Source organism: Pan troglodytes, chromosome 5, assembly GCF_028858775.2.
Source record: "Pan troglodytes isolate AG18354 chromosome 5, NHGRI_mPanTro3-v2.0_pri, whole genome shotgun sequence".
NCBI classification, from domain to species: domain Eukaryota; kingdom Metazoa; phylum Chordata; class Mammalia; order Primates; family Hominidae; genus Pan; species Pan troglodytes.
In genome coordinates, this window is record NC_072403.2 from 119,746,000 (window position 1) to 119,770,819 (window position 24,820).

The following is a 24,820-nucleotide window of genomic DNA, read 5'->3' on the forward strand; positions in this document are numbered from 1 at the left end:
TGGTAGTTTGCATTTTCATTTCATATAAGTTGATTTCACTAAAGAAGGAGGAAGAGGAGAAGAAAAGAAAATAAGATGGATGGGCCAGGTGCAGTGGCTCATGCCTGTAATCCCAGCACTTTGGGAGGCCAAGGCGGGTGGATCACGAGGTCAGGAGATCGAGACCATCCTGTGAATGGTGAAACCCCGTCTCTACTAAAAATACAAAAAATTAGCTGGGTGTGGTGGCGGGCGCCTGTAGTCCCAGCTACTCGGGAGGCTGAGGAGGGAGAATGGCGTGAACCCGGAAGGCGGAGCTCACAGTGAGCCGATACCGTGCCACTGCACTCCAGCCTGGGCGACAGAGCGAGACTCCATCTCAAAAAAAAAAAAAAAAAAGAAAAGAAGAAAATAAGATGGATGGGCTAGGTGCGGTGGCTCATGCCTGTAATCCCAGCATTTTGGGACTCCTGGACTTGAGGTTAGGAGTTCGAGACCAGACTGGCCAACATGGTGAAACCCCATCTCTACTAAAAATACAAAAATTAGCCAGGCTTGGTGGCGCTTGCCTGTAATCCCAGCTACTCGGGAGGCTGAGGCAGGAGAATCGCTTGAACCTGGGAGGGAGAGGTTGCAGTGAGCTGAGATCACGCCATTGCACTCCAGCTTGGGTGACAAGAGTGAAATTCCATCTCAAAAAAAAAAAAGAAAAAAGAAAGAAAAAGAAAAGAAGAAAAGAAAAGGAAAGAAAAGAAAAGAAGATGGATGATTTAAATTTGGACAGCATCTCTGTCCCAGCGGCAGTGGTTATTATACTCACACCCGTGGCCTCATACATGCCACACTACATTGAGCTTAAAGCACCTGGAATGGGCTGAGATATTAGACCAATTTTCACTCTAAAATGTTTCTTAGGATAAAAAAAAAATAACGTTTCTTAAGTAATCAGAAATATTCTCCAAGTCCTGTAAAAGAAGAAAAAGGGTTGGCAGAATTTACCCATAAGAAAGGAGTTGCTGGTTTTCCTACCCAGCTCTGTGAGGGTTTCTCACTCTGATCCTCAGGCCCAACCTCCTTGCCTCCTCCCAGATGGGCTACTGTTGTCCTTGTCCTCAAGGTGGGTGCATGTGGGAAGCAGCCATTGTCATCTAACAGGTCAACTTGGTAATAAAGCCTAAAATTGAAATCAACAAAAGCTGGATTGCTTGGGCACGGTGGCTCACGCCTGTAATCCCAGCACTTTGGGAGGCTGAGGTGGGCAGATCACAAGGTCAGGAGATCAAGACCATCCTGGCTAACACGGTGAAACCCCGTCTCTACTAAAAATACAAAAAATTAGCTGGGCGTGGTGGCAGGCGCCTGTAGTCCCAGCTACTTGGGAGGCTGAGGCAGGAGAATGGTGTGAACCCGGGAGGCGGAGCTTGTAGTGAGCCGAGATCACGCCACTGCACTACAGCCTGGGCGACAGAGCGAGACTCCGTCTCAAAAAATATATATATTTCTTATATACATGTATATATTTAAGTAAACATATTTATTTACTTAAATATGTCATTCAAAATATTTGATATTTAATAAATTATTCATTTAAATTATGTAATTTAATAAATTTAATAAATATGTAAATAATTTATTTAAATATATCTTTATATTTTTATTTAGATATATTTACATTTTTATTTAAATATATATTTGTTTTTATTTAAATGTATATTTTTATTTAAATATATCTTTATATTTTTTACTTAAATTTTTTTATTTAAATATATCTGTATATACACACATTTATTAAAATATATATATTTAAACTTACTGGGATTTCTTTCTTCACGCAACCAGGAACATAGCTTTTAATAACTTAAATCAATATTTTAAAAAATCCTAAATGTTTTTAATTCCAAGAAAAATTTAAGTTAAACATGTAAGAGAAAAGAAATTTGATGGGATGACTGGTATTAGCTGAGGGGCCTGCTAAGAAGAAAAGTGACTGCTCTGAGCTAGCATCTCTCTAAGTCTTGTACATCCCTGTCCCATGAAAAGGGTGCTTAGGTTGTGCCACGTTGTTAATTTTCTTTGCACTGTGGTTACATTTCTGTCTCAGACCACAAGCAGCATGTTCCACTCTCTCCACACGAGTGCTACTGGGCTGGTGGTTAGCAGGAGGCAACCAGAGGGAGCAAGTTAATTTGGGGGCGTCCCAAATGCAAATCTACTTAGAGTAGCCTCCATTTGAAGAGTAATCCTTCTGTCAGCTGCTGGTAAAGACACCGTTCACATTGAAAATGGCCTTTGTCCTAAAGACTTGTGTTTTCCAACACAAGCATCAGATCGAGAGGATTCTGTCTTGGACTGGCAGTCAGTGCTACCGCCGAAACAACCTTTGTTATAACAGTGATAGCTAACATTTACTGCAGAATTACGTGTGAAGCCCTTCTCGTTTTGTATCCCATTTATGACAATCCTATGAAGTAGGTATTATGATACCATTCCCATCTTACAGATAAGGAAACTGAGACTTAGGGATGTTAAATAACTTGCCCAAGGACACACAGCTTAGAAGTGGTAGACAAAGGTCTGACCCAGGCATTCTGTGCCCAAAGATACTCTAATTAATCATTCCACCTCATGGATCCTGGCACTGCCACTTGTTCCAGTCCTACCACTAACCCAATGACATGGGTGAAATCATTGACTTTCTATAACACGGGAGAAGGAAATAAGGGACTAGATCATCTTTGTGGTCACTTATGGCTCTGACATTTCACAAGCCTAAGAACTGCTTTATCTCTAACTCAAAATATTGGTCTGCTGAAACAGCACGACGCTTTGGGTTGGAGGAGTGCTTAATTGTGATTATGGATATGGCCATGATTACAAAGGGGCAAAAAGTGTCCTTTCTCTCATTAGGATAAGACCTAGTAAACTAGAGCTTTGGATATCAATTTGGAGCAAAGGTAGGGAGGAGAGAGCATGGAGAAAGAACAGGAAGAAAAGCTAAGATTCCATTTCTGTAGTAAGGAAGGGAGAACAGCCTCCCACACTCAAGAGGCCCCACAGCTTCCCTTCCACATCATTCAACACAGGTTTGAGAACCTTAGGGGCTATGGAAAGCATAAGGCTTATGATTACCATTTTGCAGCAAATAGTTAACCTAATTAGTCAGACTACACAAGAGTGGGTGCCAGATCTCTTGACTCCCCAGTCTGTCGCTTCTTCAACCCAAAGGCCTGTCTTTCATGGGGCCAGATCTTAGCTTCAACTACTCAAGCAGGGATCTTTTAAAGTTAAAGACAAAACCGTTCTGTGTAGTGAAGATAAACAAAAAAACAACCTAAATCACAGAATACACAAAGCACCCCCAAAAAGGTTGTCATAGAAGAACACGGAATGAAACTTTTAAAATGTTCTTAATAAATGTTTGCGAAAATATTGCAATTTACAAAATAATATCCAGGATCAAATTTTATTTTGAAAAAAAACTAATGATTTACAAAATATGAGACATGTTACTAGTAATGATTCTTCCCAGCACTTTGGGAGGCTGCACTGAGAGAATCGCTTGAGTCCAGGAGTTCAAGACCAGCCCAGGCAACATGGGAGACCTTGTCTCTACAAAAAATTAGAAAGAAAAAAATTAACCAGGCATGGTGGTGCGTGCCTGTAGTCCCAGCTACTCGGTAGGCTGAGGTGGGAGGAATGCTTGAGCAGTGGGGAGGGCGAGGCTGCAGTGAGCTGTGATGGTGCCACTGCACTCCAGTTTGTGTGACAGAGCAAGATCCTGCCTCAAAAAAAAAAAAGAAAAAGAAAAGAAAAAATAGTAATGATTCCTTGGTGATAGAATTTTTATCTTAATATTTTTCTTTTATATGTTCTGCACAAGAACACCCATTTCTTTTGTGATAATCAAAATTGGTGTGAATTCTCATAAGTGGGAGTTGGACAATGAGAACACACAGACACAGGGGGAACATCACACACCAGGGCCTGTCGAGGGGTGGGGAGCAAGAGAAGGGAGAACATTAGGACAAATATCTAATGCATGCAGGGCTTAAAACCTAGATGACAGGTTGATAGGTGCAGCAAACCACCATGGCACATGTATACCTATGTAACAAAACTGCACGTTCTGCACATGTATCCCAGAACTTAAAGTAAAATAAATAAACAAATAAATAAATAAATAAATATTAGTTCTATTTAAAAAACTGGTATGAATTAATTGATTGATTAGTAACAGAATTTTTCCTTGTCACATTGGCAAACATATTTGATAATGGTTCTCATAAATGTTAAGTCTCAAATTTCATCATTAAAATGAAACTAAAAGCTTTGTCAGCCCAGTGGCTATAGGTTACATTCAGCCCCTGCCTTAGCCAGTGCCCTGAGTCCAAAGCCTGCTCCCACATCCTCCAGGATGGGCTTCACTATCACGAATATTTCTGGAGCCCATGCGGGGTGCTTAGTGCAGCCAATACAAAAATTAGGGACATATTCCCTATCCTTCCCCACCCAAGGGCCTCTGCGGTCAGCAGGGTCCTCTCAGAGCTGATAATACTCTGTCTTGTTTTTAGTCAAGCCATGTGCTAAAGACATAGGAAGCTGGTGATTGAATCAAGTAAAAAACACTCTCATCCAAGGAAAAACGACTCACTCAAATTCTCTTGGGCCCAAAACATGGCTCCTCTCAGACAGGGCCTCCTCTCTTTGTGGCTCTGGGCCTGTGACCCTGGCTGATACTCAAGGACTGACTGAGTGGAAACATTTTTCTCAAGGTCTGGCAGTTTTGATGGAAGCACAGCCCAGAGACCCTTATCCCAGGGGCAGCGTCTGGTAAGGGGGTTGGATGGGTGAGGGCAGGTGACTGACAGCTGGAAGAACTGAGAGGGACAACATCAGGGACTTTTCTTTGGTCACTAGGCTGTTAATTCCAAGATGGCAGGGAATAGGTCTTCTCCACTATAACCCCAGTATGTAGTGCAGAGCCTAGGCCGTAGTAGGAAATTAACAAATAATTATTACTGAATGAATGAAAGAAACTAGAAGTTAAAGTGGGAGATCTCATCTTAATCTATGTTAGTACAGGCTTTTAGAACTGATTCCTTTCTCCCACAGAAGTGATTGGTGTCAGATGTCTGTTATCAGAAAAAAAAAATCATTCATTAAAATTCAAAGGAAGACTTCCCTTTACTCTTTGTTCCTTTATTCTATTAAAATGTCATCTCTTTGTGATCGCTTCTGCTTTGAGTTGTATTTCTTTGTAACAAATGAGCTTTAATTCAAATGGGTGATCTCCAAGCACTAGGTTTCTCTTTCCCATCTACAATATTTCCCCCAAGTTAGATAGGAGAAACAAACCCAGTGTACCCTCAGTACTCTGCCTGGAGTACTGAGAAGCTTCTAGAATTAGCAAATGTGAGTCTCAGTCAAACCTCTATGTGTGCGCCAAAGAGCCAGAATAACAGACTTCAAATAAAGTAATGAGTACCTGCAATTTCAGCTGAAAACAGTTACTGCTTCTGGGCTCAATTTCTATGAAAGTGGTGTAACGGGGAAAAGGAAGAGATAAGGGGAGGGGGACACAGAGGCCCGTCAAAGAGAGACTTTACATTTTTTAAAGTTCATGTAGAAGATAGTTTTGGGGGATTGCCTGCAGTTTCTAGAATAAAGATGTTGATCACCTGAGGTTCCATCTCCCTTTATTTGAGGGAAGATCTCCAAGATGGGTTTCTTAGTAACAAAAAAGCAAGAATACAACCATTGCCCTTAGAACAAAACTTGAATCTGAATAGAGATGATGCAGTCTGAAATTTTCATTCTCAAAAAACAAAACAAAAAAAAAAAAAACCCAGCTCGTTGGTGAATAAAAAGCAACTGATTGATCAGTTCATCTTAAGGACAGCCAACTTCAGTGTGGACCATATCTATGATAAACCCACATGAGCTAGAAGTGAACCTAGAGACTGGGACTGGAGAATAGAGGAGGAAAAAGAGGGAAGTAAGTTTGCAAGTAACAGTAAAAACAGCTCAAACTGGCTTTAAAAATGAAGGGTGCAGTGAGTGGCTCATGCCTGTGGTCCCAGCACTGTGGGAGGCCAAAGCGGGCAGATTACTTGCAGTCAGGAGTTCGAGACCATCCTGGTCAAAGTGGCAAAACCCATCTCTACTAAAAATAGAAAAATTAGGCCAGGCGAGGTGGCTCACGTCTCTAATCCCAGCACTTTGGGAGGCCGAAGTGGGAGGATCACGAGGTCAGGAGATCGAGACCATCCTGGCTAACATGGTGAAACCCGTCTCTACTAAAAAATACACACCCACACAAAAAATTAGCTGGGTGTGGTGGCGCATGCCTGTAGTCCTAGCTACTCGGGAGGCTGAGGCAGGAGAATGGCATGAACCCGGGAGGTGGAGCTTGCAGTGAGCCGAGATCGAGCCACTGCACTCCAGCCTGGGCGTCAGAGGGAGACTCTGTCTCAAAAAAAAAAAAAAAGAAAGAAAGAAAGAAAAATTAGCCCGGGGTGGTGGTGCATGCCGGTAGTCCCAGCTACTTGGGAGGCTGAGGCACGAGAATCGTTTGAACAAGGGAGGCAGAGGTTGCAGTGAGCAGAGATCATGCCACTGCACTCCTGCCTGGGCTACAGAGAAAGACTCTGTCTCAAACAATAAAAATAAAAATAAAGGGCATTCATTAGCAGGGAGTCCAATGAGCTTAGGCAAGGGTGACCCAACAGTTGGTCAATAACGTCACCAAAGATCTGGTCTGAATCATCTTAGCCTGGCTTCCCTCATGGTCACAGTTCTGTTGCCAGCTGCTTCCAGGCCACATGCTTCCCCCTTTCCCACCCAGCACAAGAGAGAGCCTCTCCAGGTAACTTCCATAGAGAAGCAAGGAAGCTTCTTTCCTAGAACTTCTGGCTAACATCCCTCTCATCTCATTGGCTGGAATTGGGCCACATGCCATTCCTGAACCAAAGACTGCCACCCGGATATGCTGACTGGCTTAATTTCACCTTTGAAACTGGTGAGGACCCTCTGCTTTCCGCCAGGCACCGGAGCTGCCTGGGGAGAAATGTACACCTGAATGACAACTGCAGGGCTCTTACTAAGCAAAAGGGAAGAGGAATTGGTGCTAAAGGCCAAAATCAGCAAGAAGCAACTGACTAGTAGAAGGTGGGGCAGAGGAGACCAGGAAGAAGAGAGACCGTAGGGAGCGGTAGAGGATAAGGGTGCTGTGCGCCGCACATGTGACCTCCTGCCCTCTCAGATACCAATCTTTAGGAAGAGCCACAGAAATTAGGAAATGCTTGCTGTGGTTGAATTTCTTGCAGAAACTCATGAGGAGGCTGAGTTTTGCATCCTGGGTTGATGCAGGTGAAACCACATTAGCATATGAGAAGCCAGGGGCCAGAACCAAAAAGATTATGAAAGTGAGTCTAGGGAAGGAGGCCACTATGCGGGGAGGACTTAATGGCTGGACTTAACTGGGATGCGAACATTGGGATATAAGAGGCAGAAAGCTGGCTATCTGACAAAGGGGCTGCAGCCATGTAAGTTGGTCATATGGTTAGCTGAATTCCATTCTTTCTTACAAGGGGAGTGACCTTCTAGAAAGGAAGTCTTGACTGGATATTGACATTCTCAAGATGCGTTGTTTAAGATTGAATAACTTAGTCTTTAAAAGAAGTGCTGTGTACTACTCAGACCACCTTATCTGGCTCTAAGTCCGCCCTGTGTGTGTTGTTGGGTAGGGGTTAAGAGCCGGGCCTTACCTGAATCAGGAAATTGGTAGGAGGGTCTGTTCTCTCCGCTTGAACCCTGTGGAGGCTGCAGGCAAGCACTGGGGACCTAGCCATGGGGTAGCTGGAGGAGCTGGTGAGTGGGTTCTGCAAGGCTGAGGAGCTCAGGAGACACCTGAGGAGTGCCTGGACTGCTTCCTTTCAGCAGTAACAGGACGTGGCAACACCATCTGGGAATGGATCCTTGGACTGACCTACCAGTGACCAAAACCAGCAAAGACCCCTTTGGACTAAGTATGAAACCCAGAGAGTTTGGAGGACTCTCCGGAGAGGAAGTCCAGGCTTCCCCCAATTTGTGAGAAAGGGCCCAGCTCAGAGTTATATTAATATGATATTCATACTAAAAGGAATGTGAATAGCAAAACCTAAAAATTAGAAAAAAATTTTTTACAAGAAATGTACAAGTTGGATGGCAAGCTCACTGGCTCAGTGCAGGGATTCCGGCTTGACCATGTCCATGACCTCGGTCCAGAAGCTCAACCCCGTTGTGCTTCAGCTCCTTATGCCTGAAACAGGGAAGCTAAGACTGGTGTGTGGGTTAAATGAGTTAGGCTGAATATGATGTAAAGTTGTTGGAATAGTGCCTGGCACATATATGAGGTGTCATAATAAGGAAAAGGGAATTTAAGTGGCATAAATACACTGTGACAAATGGAAGGAAAAGGGAATAAAAGCAACAAAATTGTAGAAGCTGCAAAGGGGATGAGCAAGAGGTAACTGACCTGGCAGACCCAAGAAACTGGGCCTTTTTTCAAGTGGGGGTTCCCAGAAAGCACACAGTTCACACCATAGAACCCAGAAAGTCTCTTAAACTGGAAGTCCCAGGAATCCCCAAAAGCAGAAGTTGGGAGGACTAAAAACAAGACTGGATCTCCTCCCCAACCCTGTGCTGCTGGTGACAGCCCCTTAACCCTGACGGAATGAAGGTTTACTCTGATCTCAAGGACACAGGCACAGCTGAGGGGAGAGGTGCTATACCGAAAACAGAATTCAGAGAAAGTTCACCTCCTCAGCAGAGATCCACAGCCCCTGGCTCTCTCACTGCCAGACTGTTTGCAGCCAGGCAAATACACCCACACGAGAACTTGGAGAACTCTGGGAAACTGACCAGCCCACAAGAAAAGACTTACACACACTGAAGTGGGGTTCAGATGGGGCAGCCCAGCAAGATGTCCTCCAGTGAAGGCCACCAGTGACAATACGCATTCTAGAGTCCTCACTAAGTGTGAGCCTCTGGTATGAAAGACAGAGACCAAAACCAACAAACAGGAAGAAAAAGAATTTGGAGCCAGGCACAGTGGCTCACACCTGTAATCTCAGCACTTTGGGAGGCTGAGGCAGGCAGATCTCTTGAGCCCAGGAGTTCAAGACCAGCCTAGGCAACATGGTGAAACCTGTCTCTAGAAAATATACAAAAATTAGCCAGACGTGGCAGCAGGCACCTGTAGTCCCAGCTACTCAGGAGGCTGAGGTGGGCAGATCGCCAGGAGGTCAAGGCTGCAGTGAGCTGTGAATATGCCACTGCACTCCAGCCTGGGAGACAAAGAGAGACCCTGTCTGAAAAAAAAAAAAAAGGAATTTGGAAAAAGGCAAATTTCAGGGAGGAAAAAAATTATTTAATTATTACTAATATCTTAAAAGACAAAATATAATATATTGCATCAATAACATAAGAATAGATTGCTGTATAAAAAGGGCATTAGCCTGGGCTCAGTGGCTCGCGGCCTGTAATCCCAGCACTTTGGGAGGCCGAGGCGGGTGGATTACTTGAGTCCAGGAGTTCAAGACCAGCTTGGATAACATGGTGAAACCCTGTCTCTACTAAAAGTACAAAAATTAGCTGGGAGTGGTGGCACGTGCCTGTAGTCCCAGCTATTCAGCAGGCTGAGATGGGAGGATTGTTTGTACCTGGGAGGTGGAGGTTGCAGTGAGCCAAGATCGTGCCACTCCACTCCAGCCCTGGTGACAGAGCAAGACCCTGTCTCAAAAATAAATAAATAAATAATTTAAAAATGAAATGAAAAAAATAAAAAGGACATTAAAAGATAAAAGAGAATCCTTGGAATTAAAAATACGACAGTAAGCTGGGTATAGTGACTCACACTTATAATCCCAGCACTTTGGGAGGCCAAAAGAGGAGGACTACTTGAGCCCAGGAGTTCGAGACCAGCCTGGGAAGCATAGCAAGACCTTGTCTCTACTAAAAATCAAAAAAATTATCTGGGCATGGTGGCATGCACCTGTAGTTTCAGCTACTTGCTGGGGAGGGGCGGGCAAGGTGGGGTGCACTGAGATGGGATGATCACTTGAGCCCGGAAGTCGAGGCTGCAGTGAGCTGGGACTGCGCCGCTGCACTCCAGCCTGGGTAACAGGGCAAGACCCCATCTCAAAAAAAAAAAAAAAAAGAGAGAGAGAGCAGAAATAAAACAAATTATTAGAAGGATAGAAGAATAGAAGATAGTGTCAAGGAAAAAACTAAAAGAAGGAAAATAGAAAAACTTCAAGGATCAATACAGGAGATGTATGTATGGCAGGTCAGGACCTACTAAGGTGTCCACAGAAGTGAGATTTATGTCCTGCCTGAACTTCATCCTCCTACAAGTCTATTTCAGCCAGTTTGTGGTTGTATTTCGATGTCTCCTCAAGGGAACAGGGCTGGAGCATCCTGCTCTGCCATTTTACTGACATGAATAATCTAAAGTACATTTTGATGGCAGCAATTTTTGTTCCCGTTTTTTTTTTTCGTTTTGTGAAAACTGTTAATGTTCCCATGCTTTAAGATGTATTCTAGAAGAACAGAATAAATTTCTTAAAACAAATTCATACATCCTGTTAAGAAACCAGGCTGTTTTGAAAAAGTATGTTAATTGGAGTTCTATTGAGTTCTCATTTGAAAATACTTAAATAGGGGAAGCACTCTGAAGACATACAGAGGGGCTCAGGAGCCAGCACAGGGATGAGTCCTTGGGTCAGAGGGGAACTAAGTCTCTTTACTCTCAGAGCTCTCTGTCTCTCCCACCCAGAGGCCACATAATTCACAACTTAGCTAATAAAACTAAACCTTAGGTGCCATGCCATTCAGACCTCAAGTCCAATGTCCAGATACTAAATCTCTCACCACAAGGCCTGGGGTCTTTCCAACCCAGAGCTTACCAACTCCATGGGGCATCCTCACTGACTCTGGGCTTCCCAAGCAACACCCTGGTCACAGCATACAGAATTGTTTACCGCCTGGTTCAGTGATGAGGGTGGCTCTCCCACTAATAATTTTTTATTTTCCAGGCAGCTGTGGTGACACCTCAAACAGGTAATGCATCTCTTAATTAATATTTGAATACAACCAATTCATATAAAACAGAACATAATTCATATTGTATTACATAAGCTCCCATTTCTCAAAAAAAAATAAGAAAAATCAGGACCACATATTCCAGGGCTCACTTAGAATCTGCCTACATTTAGCCATTTCCTTGTGTACATGTCTTGTTAAATCCTATACATTTGGGAAGTTGCCTGGGATATAAATGCCACAGTCATCCCCGCCATTGTCACATACTCCTCCTTTCTCAGCTGGGATATGATCTAAGGCCACAAAGTTTTAGAGTACTACATTTCTCAAAGCCATCATTCTTATGATCCATTTCCAATCTCTCATGTGGCCTTTGTCTCTGCATACATTAGGAATTGTATATCCATACTGTTCCAGAGCTTATCCTGAGTTCCTGACTCTCAGTCTTGTTCTCCCCACCACCACCATCTCTCTGGTAGACATCACATATCCATACATGGCACATATATCCAGTAGGTAGAATTCGGAGCAGGCCACCACTCTACCTATTACCAAGTCTACCTTGTAGGATCTGCATTGAGAGGCAATGGTATGGAACCATTAAGAACCATCACGGTGTTCCAAGAACATCTTCCACCTCCTCCTGGGTTTATGAAATGTGTGTATCTTGAACAAGGGAGTAGCCTTACAAGGGTGCATGTCTTGGTGTGTTTGGGGGATTGGGAAGCCAGTCATGAGTTTTAAGTGCTCAGATTCTAGGCATTATGGTCCCTGACCCCAGATGCATGAAAGTTAGTAGGCCGAATGCACTTCCAATCACTTCACCTTCACCTCGAGTTCAGGGTTTTGGTTGTCCCCAACACCCATAATGGCAGGTGCCTTTCCTGACATTTCCTCTTCATTTATGATATTTATGAGGTTTTCCACTGGAGACAGGTCACCCAACAGCCTAACTGGTGGCCTGTGGCTCTTGCCTGGTTTAACACCAGACACCATGATATCCCATCCCTCAGGGATTCTGGAGTGCGGGGTCTTTTTCCAACTCTGTGGAAAGCTATTTTCCCTAAGCATTTGTTGAGTATAGATCAACTGTCAGTGGTCCTGACTGCCCTAGGAGTGCCATAATCCTGCCTGCTGGTTCTGATAAAATTACCCCTCCAGTTGCAACTGACCCTCCACATAGGACAAGCTATTTGGCTTACATTATATTCCAATTGGTATCATAGCCCAGTGTGTCCCAGAATAACCTCACCATTATTATGATTTTCTTTTTTTTTTTTTTTTTTTTTTTTGAGATGGAGTTTTGCTCTGTCGCCCAGGTTGGAGTGCAGTGGCACAATCTCAGCTCACTGCAATCTCTGCTTCCCAGGTTCAAGCAATTCTCCTGCCTCAGCCTCCTGAGTACTTGGGATTACAGGCAAGTGCCACTATGCCCAGCTAATTTTTGTATTTTTAGTAGAGATGGGGTTTCACCATGTTGGCCAGGCTGGTCTTGAACTCTTGACCTCAGGTGATCCGCCCACCTTGGCCTCCCAAAGTTCTGGGATTACAGGTGTGAGCCACCACACCCAGCCAACCTTACTATTATTAAGAGGACAGTAGGGGCTTCCTTAAGTTTCTCTTCACAGGTAACAGGGCAGGGCTCACCACACCTGGTCAGGGCTGTGGCTCTCCAGAGCCCCAGAGTAACCACTAACCCTCCCTTTCTCCCCAGGCAGAAAACACCAGGGATTGCAAAGGAAACCAGATGCCGAGCTCTGGATGGGGCTTTCGTGAAGCTAAAGCACAGGAACTTGAGCCGCATTGACAGGCGCGTTGTCAGGCCAGACTTCCGGCCTCCCCCAGTGTCCCCGAAGGCTTGATTCAGGAGTGTCTGAAATGGACAAATAAATCGAAATCATCACCCTCATAGGGCAGTCAGTAGAAGTGACTCGTTCTAGAGTAACGGTGAGAGGAATTCCAGAATGACATTGATATTCCACGACATGCAATGGACCTAGAGAGTTGCCCATCCTTGAGGTATCTCCCCAGATGGAAAAATCAAACAAGGAGGTAAGGCAGTGCTTGAAAGTAACAAGAGTTACATCTCCGGGGGACGGTTTGGGGATAAATTTGTGATAGATGCTTAGAAAACCAAACAACAAGAAATAGAGACACATGCAAATATTAATAATTGCATATGAAAAAATAATCACTAAAGATTGATTTCACTAAAAATTATTATGTAACTTTATTGGGAGGATGAAGGGAAGAAGGGTAGAATGAGGCATTCAAGAGTTAAGCCCTCTTAACTCTTCCAAAGTAGAAAGTTAACAAACTATGTCTACAACAAAAAATCATCCAGAAATAACAGTATATGCTGGTTAGCTGAAATTTAGAGGCAAAGCCAGGTGCAGTGGCTCATGCCTGTAATCTCAGTACTTTGGGAGGCCAAGGCAGGAGGATCACTTGAGGCCAGCAGTTCAAGACCAGCCTGGGCAACATGGTGAAACCCTACAAAAACACAAAAATGAGCCAGGCATGGTGAAATATGCCTGTAGTCTCACCTATTCGGGAGGTTGAAGAAGGAGAATCACCTGAGCCCTGGAAGACTGAGGCAGCAGTGAGCCATGATCGTACCACTGCACTCCAGCCTGGGTGACAAAGACAGACCCTGTCAAAAGAAAAGAAAAGAGAGAGAGAGAGGAAAGAAAGAAAGAGAGAGAGAGAGAGAGAGAAAAGAAAGAAAGAAGGAGGAAGAAGAGAGGGAGGGAGGAAAAAGAAAAGAATAGGAAAGAAAAGAAAAGAAATTTACAGGCAAATATCAGAAGAACCAACTAAAAACATGGTTGCCATTAGAAAGTAGGGTTGGAGGAACAGAGAACAACTATTTCTGATGAAAATCTTATAGGATGATTTGCCTTTTTAATCTCCTTATTGATAAAGCTGGACACATACACAACTGATTTTTAAGCATTAAATTAAAAGTTTTAAGCATCCTCATTAAAAAATGTGGAAGACACAAAAAAGTAGAAAAAGAGAAAATCATTGGTTCTCTACCCCTGAGAATGAGGGAGCTCACAAGTACTATAAATATGACTTTTAAAAAAATTCTTTTTTATAGAGATGGGGTCTTCCTATGCTGCCCAGGCTTGTCTCAAATTCCTGGGCTCAAGTAATCCTTCTGCCTCAGCCTCCCAAAGTGTTGGGATTACAGGTTTGAGCCATCACACCCATCCAATATGACTTTTTAAATATCTAAGTTGTAATTTTTAAAATATATAATAAAATTTAATCACAAATTAAAATAAAAATTATAAACACAATTTTAAAAATGTAAACCGAATTTGACTGCTTTTTACTCATAATAAAAATTTGTTATTATATATGCTTTATGAAAATCCTTAATCATGGCTCTGTAGTTGGATATTATAATTTTTTTCTTGGAGTGTTTCTATTGTAAACAGAAATCCAAGGAAAAGTACGGTGCCTAAAACAGTGGCTGCAACATGGTGGGAACTCAATAAATGTTTGTGAAATGATAAACGAGTGAATGAGAAATCCTAATTCACTAAACACTTGTGAGCATCTAATATCCTACCTTCAGGGCTCAAGTTCATTGAATGCATAGACTGTGCCATATTAATGATTGGGTTCTGGTCTGGGATAAATGATGTGACCCACCAGGTACCTGGCACACACCTATCACAGACAGGGATTCCATAATAAATATGACACTTTTTGAGCTATCAAACATATTAAATCTCACAGATTCCTGAGTAAATTGTCCTTCTAACCTATGATAGCTGAAACAGGGAATCTTCATTCACTTATTCAACAAGTATGCAATGAATGCCTTCTGAGTGCCAGGCACTGTTCTAGGCTTAGTGTATGAAACACACCCAAATCTCTAGCCTCACGGAGCTTAATTTCTACTGTAGGGAGAGATAATAAACAGGACAAATAAGTAAAATATGTATATGTTACATAGTGATAACTGCTACAGAGAAAAATTAAGTAGCGAACAGGGACAGGGAATGTCAGAAATGTGATGAGGGGGAGAGGAGTTGCAATTCAAATTAGTCACCAAAGTCCCATGGAGGTGAAGGTGCATTCAGACCTGAAGGCAGCAAGGGAGGAGCCATCTGAACCCAGGCTGCTCCGAGGCAATGGAGAGTGGGACGGGGGTAAGGTGGTATCCACCTGCTCTGTGACCCCTCATCTACCATGCATGGCAGAGCAAGCTACTCAACCTTTCTCTGGAGCCCTCAGAGTGGGAGTAACGTTAACTCCTAGAATATATAATAGTACATGAAGATTCTAGAGACTGAATTTTTTTTGCTCTCCTCTATGATTTTTGTGACGATATCAGAGAAACATCTCTCCCCACCTACCTGCTCAATCCCCAAACACCATCTCCCTCCTGTCAACCATCATATTGCATCATACAATATAAAATGAAGGGTCATTGGTATTGACCAACAGCAGTAACTTATAAACTGCTAAAAAAAAAAAAAAAAATGAGCTAACTGGGAGAGGTGGGATGCACCTGTAATTCTGGCTGCTCAGCAGGCTGAGGTGGGAGGATGGCTTGAGGCCAGGAGTTCAAGACCAGCCTGGCCAACACTGGAAGACCTCATTTCTAAATAAATAAATAAAGTGGAGTTGTAGTCATCACCTTTCTAATAGGTTAACATTCTTCCCCTTTTCATTCTAAAGTGGTTTCAAGTTGTAAATCGGCCAAGTACCACTTATCCAGAGGTTCCACATGCCAGACACTGTGCCAGCACGGGGGAAATAGCTTCTTCCGTCATGCACTGCCTGCTCACAGATAGAAGCAAAAACACTCCTTTACAGCTGAGCTGTGAAGCCAGACTGCCTGGACTCAAATCCAGGCAGTAATCTGGCAGATTACTTAACCTCTGCATGCTTTCGTTCCCACGTCTGTAAAATGGGGATCAAAATAGATTGACTGTATGAACTATATGGACAAATACATGCAAAGTGCTTAGAACAGGACCAGGTGTATCATAAGCACTCAATAAATGTCAGCTTTAAAAATGACATAAATAGAAGATAGTATTTTTTAAAACATTTACTACATCTAGTTTCACAGAGATCCTGGTTAGGAGAGGGCCCACACCTCCAAGTCCGACCTGTGTAATTGGATAAAATCCTCCTCCTCTACACACCACTATTTGCATTCACTGATTTTCGTAGAGACTTAGGACTCTCATGGGAAGTGGTAGGAAGGTTTTTCTTGTTTTAATATTATTGATGTAGGCCTTTTATTATTTCCTTCCTTCAGCTTGCTTTGGGTTTAATTGCTTTTCTTTCTCTAGTTTCTTATGGTAGGAACTTAGTTTATTGATTGGAGACATTTCTTCTTTTCTAATATAAGCATTTAATGCCATAAATTTTCCTCTAAAGCACTGCCTCAGTTGCAATTCACAAATTAGATATAATTTGTTTTTATTTTGTTCACAGTATTTTTTTCATTTGTCTTGAGGCTTTCCTTTTGGCCCATGGATTATATGGAAGTGCGTTGTTTAATTTCCAAATATTTGGGAATTTTCCAAATATCTTACTTACTGATTTCTAGCTTAATTCCATTATGCTCCAAGCACATACTTTGTGAAATTTCCAGTTTTTAAAGTGTTTTAAGATTTTCTTTATGGTTCAAAATATGTTCGACCTTGTTGAAAAGTCTATGTAGAAGATAAATATTATGTATTCTGTTGTTGAGTAGAGTATTGTATAAATGTCAATTAGGTCAAGTTGGTTGACGTTATCCAGAGTGCAGTGGCGCGATCTTGGCTCACTACAACCTCCACCTACCAGGTTCAAGCCATTCTCCTGCCTCAGCTTCCCAAGTAGCTGGGATTATAGGTGTGTACCACCACGCCCAGCTAATTTTTCTATTTTGAGATGGGGTTTTGCCATGCTGGCCTAGGCTGGTCTCAAACTCCTGATCTCAAGTGATCTGCCCAGGTCGGCCTCCCAAAGTCCTGGGATTACAGGCATGAGCCACCACCGCACCTGGCCTGGTCTTTTGTGATTTTCTGTCTACTCTTTCTTTCAACCATTGAGAGAAGAATGTTGGAATTTCCATCTGTAAATGTGAATTTGTCTCTCTCTTTTCCGTTCTAGCAGTTTTTGCTTCATGTTTTTTTAAGCACCGATGTTAGGTATGTACACACTTGTTATGTCTTCTTGGAGAGTTGACCGTTTTCTTATTATGTAACATTACTATTCCTGATAATATTTCTTATTCTGAAGTGTACTTTGTCAGATATTAATATTATAAGCTGCTCAGGCTTTCTTGTGGTTAATGCTTACATGGTGTTTATTTTTCATTCTTCTACTTATAATAAATATACATTTTTATATTTCATGTGAGACAATATCAAATCGCCTAATATGCATGCAATCAAAATACCAAAAGGAGAAGAGAGATTGAGAAGAAATATTGGAAGAACAAACGGCCAAGATTTCTTCCAAAATTCATGACAGATACCAAACCACAGATCTAAGAAGCTCAGAAACATCAAGCGAAACACAAAAACAAACAAACGATTGATCAAAAATGTCACACCTAGGTATATCATTTTCAAACTGCTGAAAATAGAAGACAGGAAATCCCAAAGACAGCCAGAGAAAAAAGGCATATTATATTTTTTGGGAAAGGCAGGAGACTCCCAAAGAGTGATCAGAAACATTGTTCCACTGCCCCTTTAAAGGTCATCAACCTGAAATTTAAAAACAAATCTAGAATTGGCTTCACCAAACTTAGAGCAACCTATTTTGCACCAATCTGAAAACTTTCAGTAAAGTACCCTTTGACCACCAGGAATTCCAAAGCACAGGGAAGTGGCTTATTCAAAATCACCCAAGAAAACAACTCCCACACACACAAGTACACTTCCGTCACCCGCCCACGTCTTCATCAACCTGCCTGCTCTGCCCACTGGCCCTGCCAGTAACATTTGTGTTGTCATCGCCCACAGGCCCTGCAGAGTTGGGATTGTAGAAGAGCACTGCCCCCAGAGACACATTCAACTTTGGGGGAGAAGGAGATTGAACATGTTTCCAGGCAGGGATAACCCACCCAAACTTCCAGAAACCAGTTAGAGGGTGTAGGCAGGGACTTTGCCACACACTGGTGTTCACAGAATTAGGGAGACCCTAATAAAGAGATGGGAAGGTTGGCCAGTGCTGCTGGCAATGTACTGTTAGCCAGCTTTGGGAAAATGCACTGTGCTTTCTCCACCACTGAGAGGAAGAGAGAGAGAGAGAGAGAGAGAAGCAAAACAAAGCAAAAACAATGAGGAAATGTTTTTAAAGTTTAAAGGCAAAGAGAAAAATAATGACGGCCCATTGGGTGGGAGAAATCATCAAGGATACAGTATGAAAAGACAGAACAAAATGAGTATGTGCTTGCTAAAGAAAAGCTAGATGCTAGACAGAGGAGAATTTAAAAATAAAATGTAAACCATGCAACAAAGCTATTAAATGATGGGAAACAGACATGAATTTGTGTAAGGAAGAGAAAGGGAGACGATGAGTCTGACAGCAAGAAAACTCGATGGGATATTTGTTGTGGAGGGAGGGTGCCAAGGAGGGAAGGCAGAAAAAAGGGTGCTGGTCCTCAAGTACAGAAATAGAATGGTCTTCTATCACAATCTCTTTTTACCTTAAATGTATTAAGAAAAAATTACTAATGAGCTCACAATGTATCAAGAAGTCAATGATTCAAATCATCTGCCATTGGGCACAGTGACTTATGCCTGTAATCCCAACACACTGGAAGGCCGAGGCTGGAGGATCGCTTGAGGCCAGGAGTTGGAGATCAGCCTAGGCAACAGAATGAGATCCTGTCTCATTTGCTGAACGTGGTAGCACAGGCTTGTAGTCCCAGCTACTTGGGAGGCTGAGGCAGGAGGATCGCTTGAGGCCAAGAGTTCGAGGTCACAGTGAGCCTATAGTCCCAGCGGGGAAGGGGTACAGCTTTCCCTCACTGCAGTCAATTCTCCACCTCATTTGTCCTCATATCAAATTTTGTACCTCTAACACTCACTATATATTTTAGGGAGACTAAGAAATCATAACCCTGGCTGGGCGTGGTAGCTTACACCTGTAATCCCAACACTTTGGGAGGCCAAGCTGAGAGGATTGCTTGAGGCCAGGAGCTGGAGACCAGCCTAGGCAATATAGTAAGACTGCGACTCAACAACAACAAAAAAATGTATAATTTTAAATATGTATATTTTTTTTAAAAAAAGGCCTGGCATGGTGGCTCACACCTGTAACCCCAGCATTTTGGGAGGCTGAGGCAGGCAGATCATTTGAGGTCAGGAGTTCAAGACCAGCCTGGCTAACATGGTGAAACCCCATCTCTATTAAAAGTACAAAAAATTAGCCGGGCATGTGGCACACGCCTATAATCCCAGCTACTTGGGAAGCTGAGGCAGGAGAATCGCTTGAACCCAGGAGGCAGAGGTTGCAATGAGCCAAGAATGCACCACTGCACTCCAGCCCGGGCGACAGAGCTAGAAAACAAAAAAAAAAATCTCATCCCCAACATAGTAACACAAAGGAGTTCACATCAGCAAAAAGGATCATCTGAAATTAGGCTTAGAGGTCAAACAGTCTATCCTAATGCAGTGGGACCCAGTGGTCCTGACCACCAGTTAACATCACTGGAGCCTAGAGACACTCCGGGGCCCGGCGCTAGGAGGAGATGGCATCTACTGTTAGCTTGTTTTCACCTTGGCCTTAGCAGCTACTGGAAAGGTGACGGTTCTCCGGAAATTACAGAATGATTGCCTGGATTCTTTTTTCTTTGCAAACGAATGGAGGAAAAGGGATTTTCTCACTTGCTTGAGAGATTTCCTGTTACTAATTAGAACATTACAATCTTAAGAGGATGATAGGTGACCCAAGTCTGAATTTGAAACTCTTCAGTGACAACGCTCCTTCAGAAAGGAATGGGCAAGGGTGTTCTTTGGGATCCTCAGATTTCAATTGTGTATGATAGAACACAGGGTTACATTAGGGTTTTATGAGCAAGAGGATACAGTGTGGAGACACAGGGCTTTATGAGACCCAAATTACTATGAACATTTACTACACATGGTATTACATTTTTACCTCGTATCTTCCAGATGCTGGGCCCTTGTTTCTTTCCTCAACAAATGCCTGGCTCCCCATTGAACTCAGGTGCCACACGTGTTGGGCAAATCTGTGGGGAATGTTCCAGTGAAGGTCCTGTCCCCACCTGCAGTGACAGGAGACAAGTGGGCCTCTGATGTGGGGAGAGAAGGGCGCTCCCTGAGTGAGCCTCCTGCCAGCAGCCCGGAGCCGGCCTCAGACTCCACTCTCCCAGGAGGCCAGCACTCCCCAAGTTCTAGGACCCTCCCGGCCAAAGCCTTAGCCTAGCAGCCTGTCCACTGAGGAACTGATTGGATCCTGAAAAAGGTCCTTGTCAAGCACCAATGAACTCCTCCTCCATTCATCAGGGTTTCCTTGGTGTTAAGGGTTGAACTGTATCCACCCCAAAAAATATATGTTGGAATCCTAACACCTAGCACTTCAGAAAGTGACCTGATTTGGAAATAGGGTCTTTACAGAGGTAAACAAGTTAAAGGGAGATCATTAGGTGGGCTCCGATCCAGTGTGACTGGTGTCCTCATAAAAAGGACCAACTTGTCACAGAGATGGGCACGCATAGAGGGAAGAGGAAGTGCAAAGACACAGGGAGACGAGAACCATCCCAGAGCCAAGAAGAGTCTGGAACAGATCCTTCCCTCACCAGCCTCAGACGGAGCCAACCCTGCTGACACCTTGAGTGTGGACTTCTGCCTCCAGAACGGTGAGACAATCAAGCTCTGTTGTCCAAGCCCCCTTGATTGTGGCATTTGTTACATCAGCCCTAGCAGATGAATACACTTGGCCTCCTCTCCTCTGAGACCCAGGCAGGTCAGGGCCAAGGGGGAGCTCATCTGCATCTGAGCCACCCATCTTTGGAGTGAGGGCAATGAATTCAAGCAGGGCCAGGCAGTGTTATTAGGAATATTATAGGTGGCTGGGTTCCTTAGGATGGATTGAGACCCTTGGTCCAAAATCTAAATGTAATAGAAACATATTACATGTTTGTTGTGTGTGTGCATGTGTGTGTGTCCCATAGGATAGTGGGTGTGAAATGGTAACCCAGGAGTTAAGGTCCCCAGGAGGGTCTTGTCTTGAACAAGGTCTTGTTCAGGGTGGTGTACAGGTGGTGCCTGTATCATGACGTCCCTATGTCTACCCCACAGAATCATTCCTATTCAGTGTGGACCCCCGTCAAAAAGTAAATCCCTGCCAAAAATAGCAAAATATACATTTGCCCATAAAGAGAAATTAATATAAATATATTCAGCTCCTCTAAAGAAAATTTTCTATAGACATGAAGGGCAGCAGCTTTAGCTACGTGCCATGACTTAAATGATCAGTCACTTCTTTTAAAAATCTGTTAAGAAAGCTAACTTTTTAAAAAAGTTGTGGGGTAGGGGGCAGGCATGGTGGCTCATGCCTGTAATTCCAGCACTTTGGGAAGCCCTGGTAGGAAGATTGCTTGAGCCCAGGAGTTCAAGACCAGCCTGGGCAACATAGTGAGACTCTGTCTCTAGAAAAAAAATTTAAAATTAGCTGGGCATGGTAACGCACACCTGTGGTCCCAGCTACTCCGGAGGCTGAAGTGGAAGGATTGCTTAAGCTGGGGAGGTAGAGGCTGCAGTGAGCTGTGTTGGTGCCACTGCACTCCAGCCTGGGTGACAGAGTGAGACCCTGTCTAAAAAAAAATAAAAATAAAAAAAGACACAGACAAGGTTGTACTTGATCTTACCTGAAACAAAACAGAGAGAAGTAGGATTTTTAAAAAGCTAGCTGGGTTTTTATAAATGGAATTATATAGATAGATTTTCAAAAGACCAAATAGAAATAAGTATCTTGCATAGTGAGGGCTTCCCACATTTTTTTATTTCTCCTCAAGCTTCCCCCTCCCTCCCTGCACCTAAATCCGTTCCCGGCTAGAGTTGCTAGAAAAAAATACAGGACACCTAGTCAAATTTGCATTTCAAGAAAAACAAGGAAAGCTTTTTCAAAGTGTAAGTACATCCCAAATATTTCATGGGACATGTTTATACTAAAAATTCATTTGTTGTTTATCTGAAATGCAAATTTAACTGGGCATCTTTTTTGGGGTGTGCTGGATCTGGAGACCCTCTTTCTGCCGGAACGCACGGGCTGTGTGAGGGGCGTCCTACTGAGGGTCGGGCTTGATGGCCCGGGTCGGTTATATCTGTCCCCCGGCTAGGAGAGGCTCTAAGGCAATGACTGCAGCTGTTCCCCTCCCCCAGGACGGGGGTCGGGGGTCGGGCCTTGGGGAGCCCCCTTAGGAGGCAAGGCGCTAGAAACTAGAGAAGCGACAGGGACCCTTTTTTTGCGTCTGAGTCCAAGGAGAAACAGCTGGGTCTAAGGGAGACGGTCCGGACTCTGGGTCTGACTCAACGAATGCCGGCGGCCACCCTGAGCTCCAGAGTGGTGGAGTCCGGGACGTGGCTGCGAGGGGTCTGTGGGAGCCGGGGGCACGGCAGCGTCGCTCCAGCCCCACTGGCCGGCCCGGGACTCCAAGAAGAGGCAGCGGAGCTCCCAGTCCCTGACCAGCCTGGCCGGGCCCCGGTCGGCCACCTCGCGCCCCCTGGTGGCCACAGAGGGAGAAGCCGCCCGCTCATTTCTCCTGCAGCCGCTGGAATCCGGACTCCGGGGGCTGAGCGCCTGGACCGGAAGGAGGAAGGGAACACGGCAGAGTCCTCGGGGGAGCTAGGGCTTCGTGGGGCAGGAAGAAGACAGTGGCCGTTTCCACCGAAGACACCACGTGCAGTGTCTTCACAGGCAAAGCAATCCCAGCTGTGAATCCCACGGAGCACCTACCTGCTCACCAAATTCTGGTGGCAGAACGAAGCCTCCGGTTGACGTCCCCAGGGGAGATCCCCCGTTGCTCCTGAGAGCACCTTTGCCGACTCCCCTCTGCAGGCATTAGGCCATTGGGGAACTGAATGCTTTCCTGGCCCCACCAGTTAGCCACCTTGTGTGATACGGAAATCTCATCTTTTCAAATATAAGACTTGTCAAGCTGTAGGAAAAATACATGTGAACATCCTCCTCACTCAGCAGTAACATCCTCAGGCTCTTGCAGCTAACCCAAAATGAAAAGATCGAGGTCTGAAGACTGGGTTTACATTATTCACACAATGATTTCATCCTCTTTCCCCTTCCCTCAAGGCTGTGGGAATGTTCTCTAAGAGGTGGAAGAATCCAGACTCAGGTGTTCTGAGTGAAAATCAAGGGCAAGGGTTGTGCTTACGCCCCACGCGGCTCTTCCCCCACCCCGCCCGTCCCCCAGCAAGTTAAGGGCAGAGTGGTCAGAGCCAACGCTGTATTCAAGATGGCTAATTTTATTGGTCAATTTGGCCAGACCAAGGTACCCAGATACTTGGTCAAACATTGATCTGGATGTTGCTGTGAATGTATTTTTCAGATAAGAATAACATTTAAGGTGGGGCCGAGGCAGGAGGATTACTTGAGTCCAGGAATTCAAGACCAGCCTGGGCAACATATGAGACTGTCTCCACAAAAAATTTTAAAAATTAGCCAGGCATGGTGCCTCCACCTGTGGTCCCAAACTATTAACTGCTTGAGCCCGGGAGGTCGAGGCTGCAGTGAGCCGAGATTACACCACTGCCAGCCTGGGGGACAGAGTGAAACCCAATCTTCAAAGAGAGAGAGAAAAAGACATTTAAACCAGTAGATTGGGTAAATTACCCTCCATAATGTGGGTGGGTCTCACCCAATCAGTTAAAGGTCCTTTCCTTTTAAGAAAGGAGAAAGCTCGACCTTCCTGAGGAAGAGGGAATTCCACCTCCAGGAGGCCTTTGGTTTTGAGACTGCAACATCAGTTCTTCCCTGGGTCTCCAGCTTGCTGATCTACCCTTGAGATTTAGGACTCAATCTCCACAATCACATGAGCCAGTGCCTTAAAAAATCAATCAATCTTTCTCTGTCTCTATTGATAGAAAGATCTATTATCTATCTATAGAGAGAGGGACATCTATATGTCTATATGGATAGATTATCCATCTAGAGAAATAGAGGGAGATTTATTAATAGGAGATATATATACATCCGTGTGTGTGTGTGTGTATCTGTCAATCTCCTGTTGGTTCGATTTGTCTGGAGAGCCCTGACTGAAGGCCCTTAGGGCCTTGGCATCAGCTCAGCCCAGGACCATTCCCCTCACCCACTCCAGAGCATGGCTCTAGCAATCCCTATCTCCTGCCTTATCACCTTCCCTTTCCAGTGGGTGATTTCCTTCTGCAGAAAACAACTGTTGTTTCTCTCATTCTTGAAAATCTTGACCCCACTTCTCTTCCAGCTACTACTAGTTTTTGTTTTGTTTTTTGTCCTGTCTGCAACAAAATTCCTCTAAAAAGTCTGTACTTTCTCCAAGTTCTCTCCTCCAATTCTCTGTCATTTTATTGTGAAATATAGCACACACAGAGAAAAAGGGCAAAACCAGAAACATACAGCTTGATGATTTCTCCAAAACCCTTACAACCACCAACCAGATCAAGAAATAGCACATTGGCAAGAGTTCAGAAGCCTTCCTCATGCCCCCTCCCAGTGTCCACCCCATCTGCCCCTAAGGGTAAACACCATCCTGACCTTTATGATAATCAGTTCC

The 24,820-nt window shown here is 44.0% G+C and overlaps 1 protein-coding gene across 1 annotated transcript in view; it reads right to left on the bottom strand.

Annotated features, from left to right (window-relative positions):
* SCML4 (Scm polycomb group protein like 4) overlaps nucleotides 1-20,905 on the bottom strand; it is a 144,416-nt gene extending 123,511 nt beyond the window's left edge. Inside the window, exons 1-2 of the mRNA XM_054686182.2 lie at nucleotides 20,852-20,905; nucleotides 20,191-20,317 (exon numbers count right to left, since the gene is read on the bottom strand). The gene's annotated coding sequence lies outside the window, so the exon portion shown is untranslated. The remainder of the gene's footprint in view (nucleotides 1-20,190; nucleotides 20,318-20,851) is intronic.
* Between the last annotated feature and the right edge of the window lie 3,915 nt (nucleotides 20,906-24,820).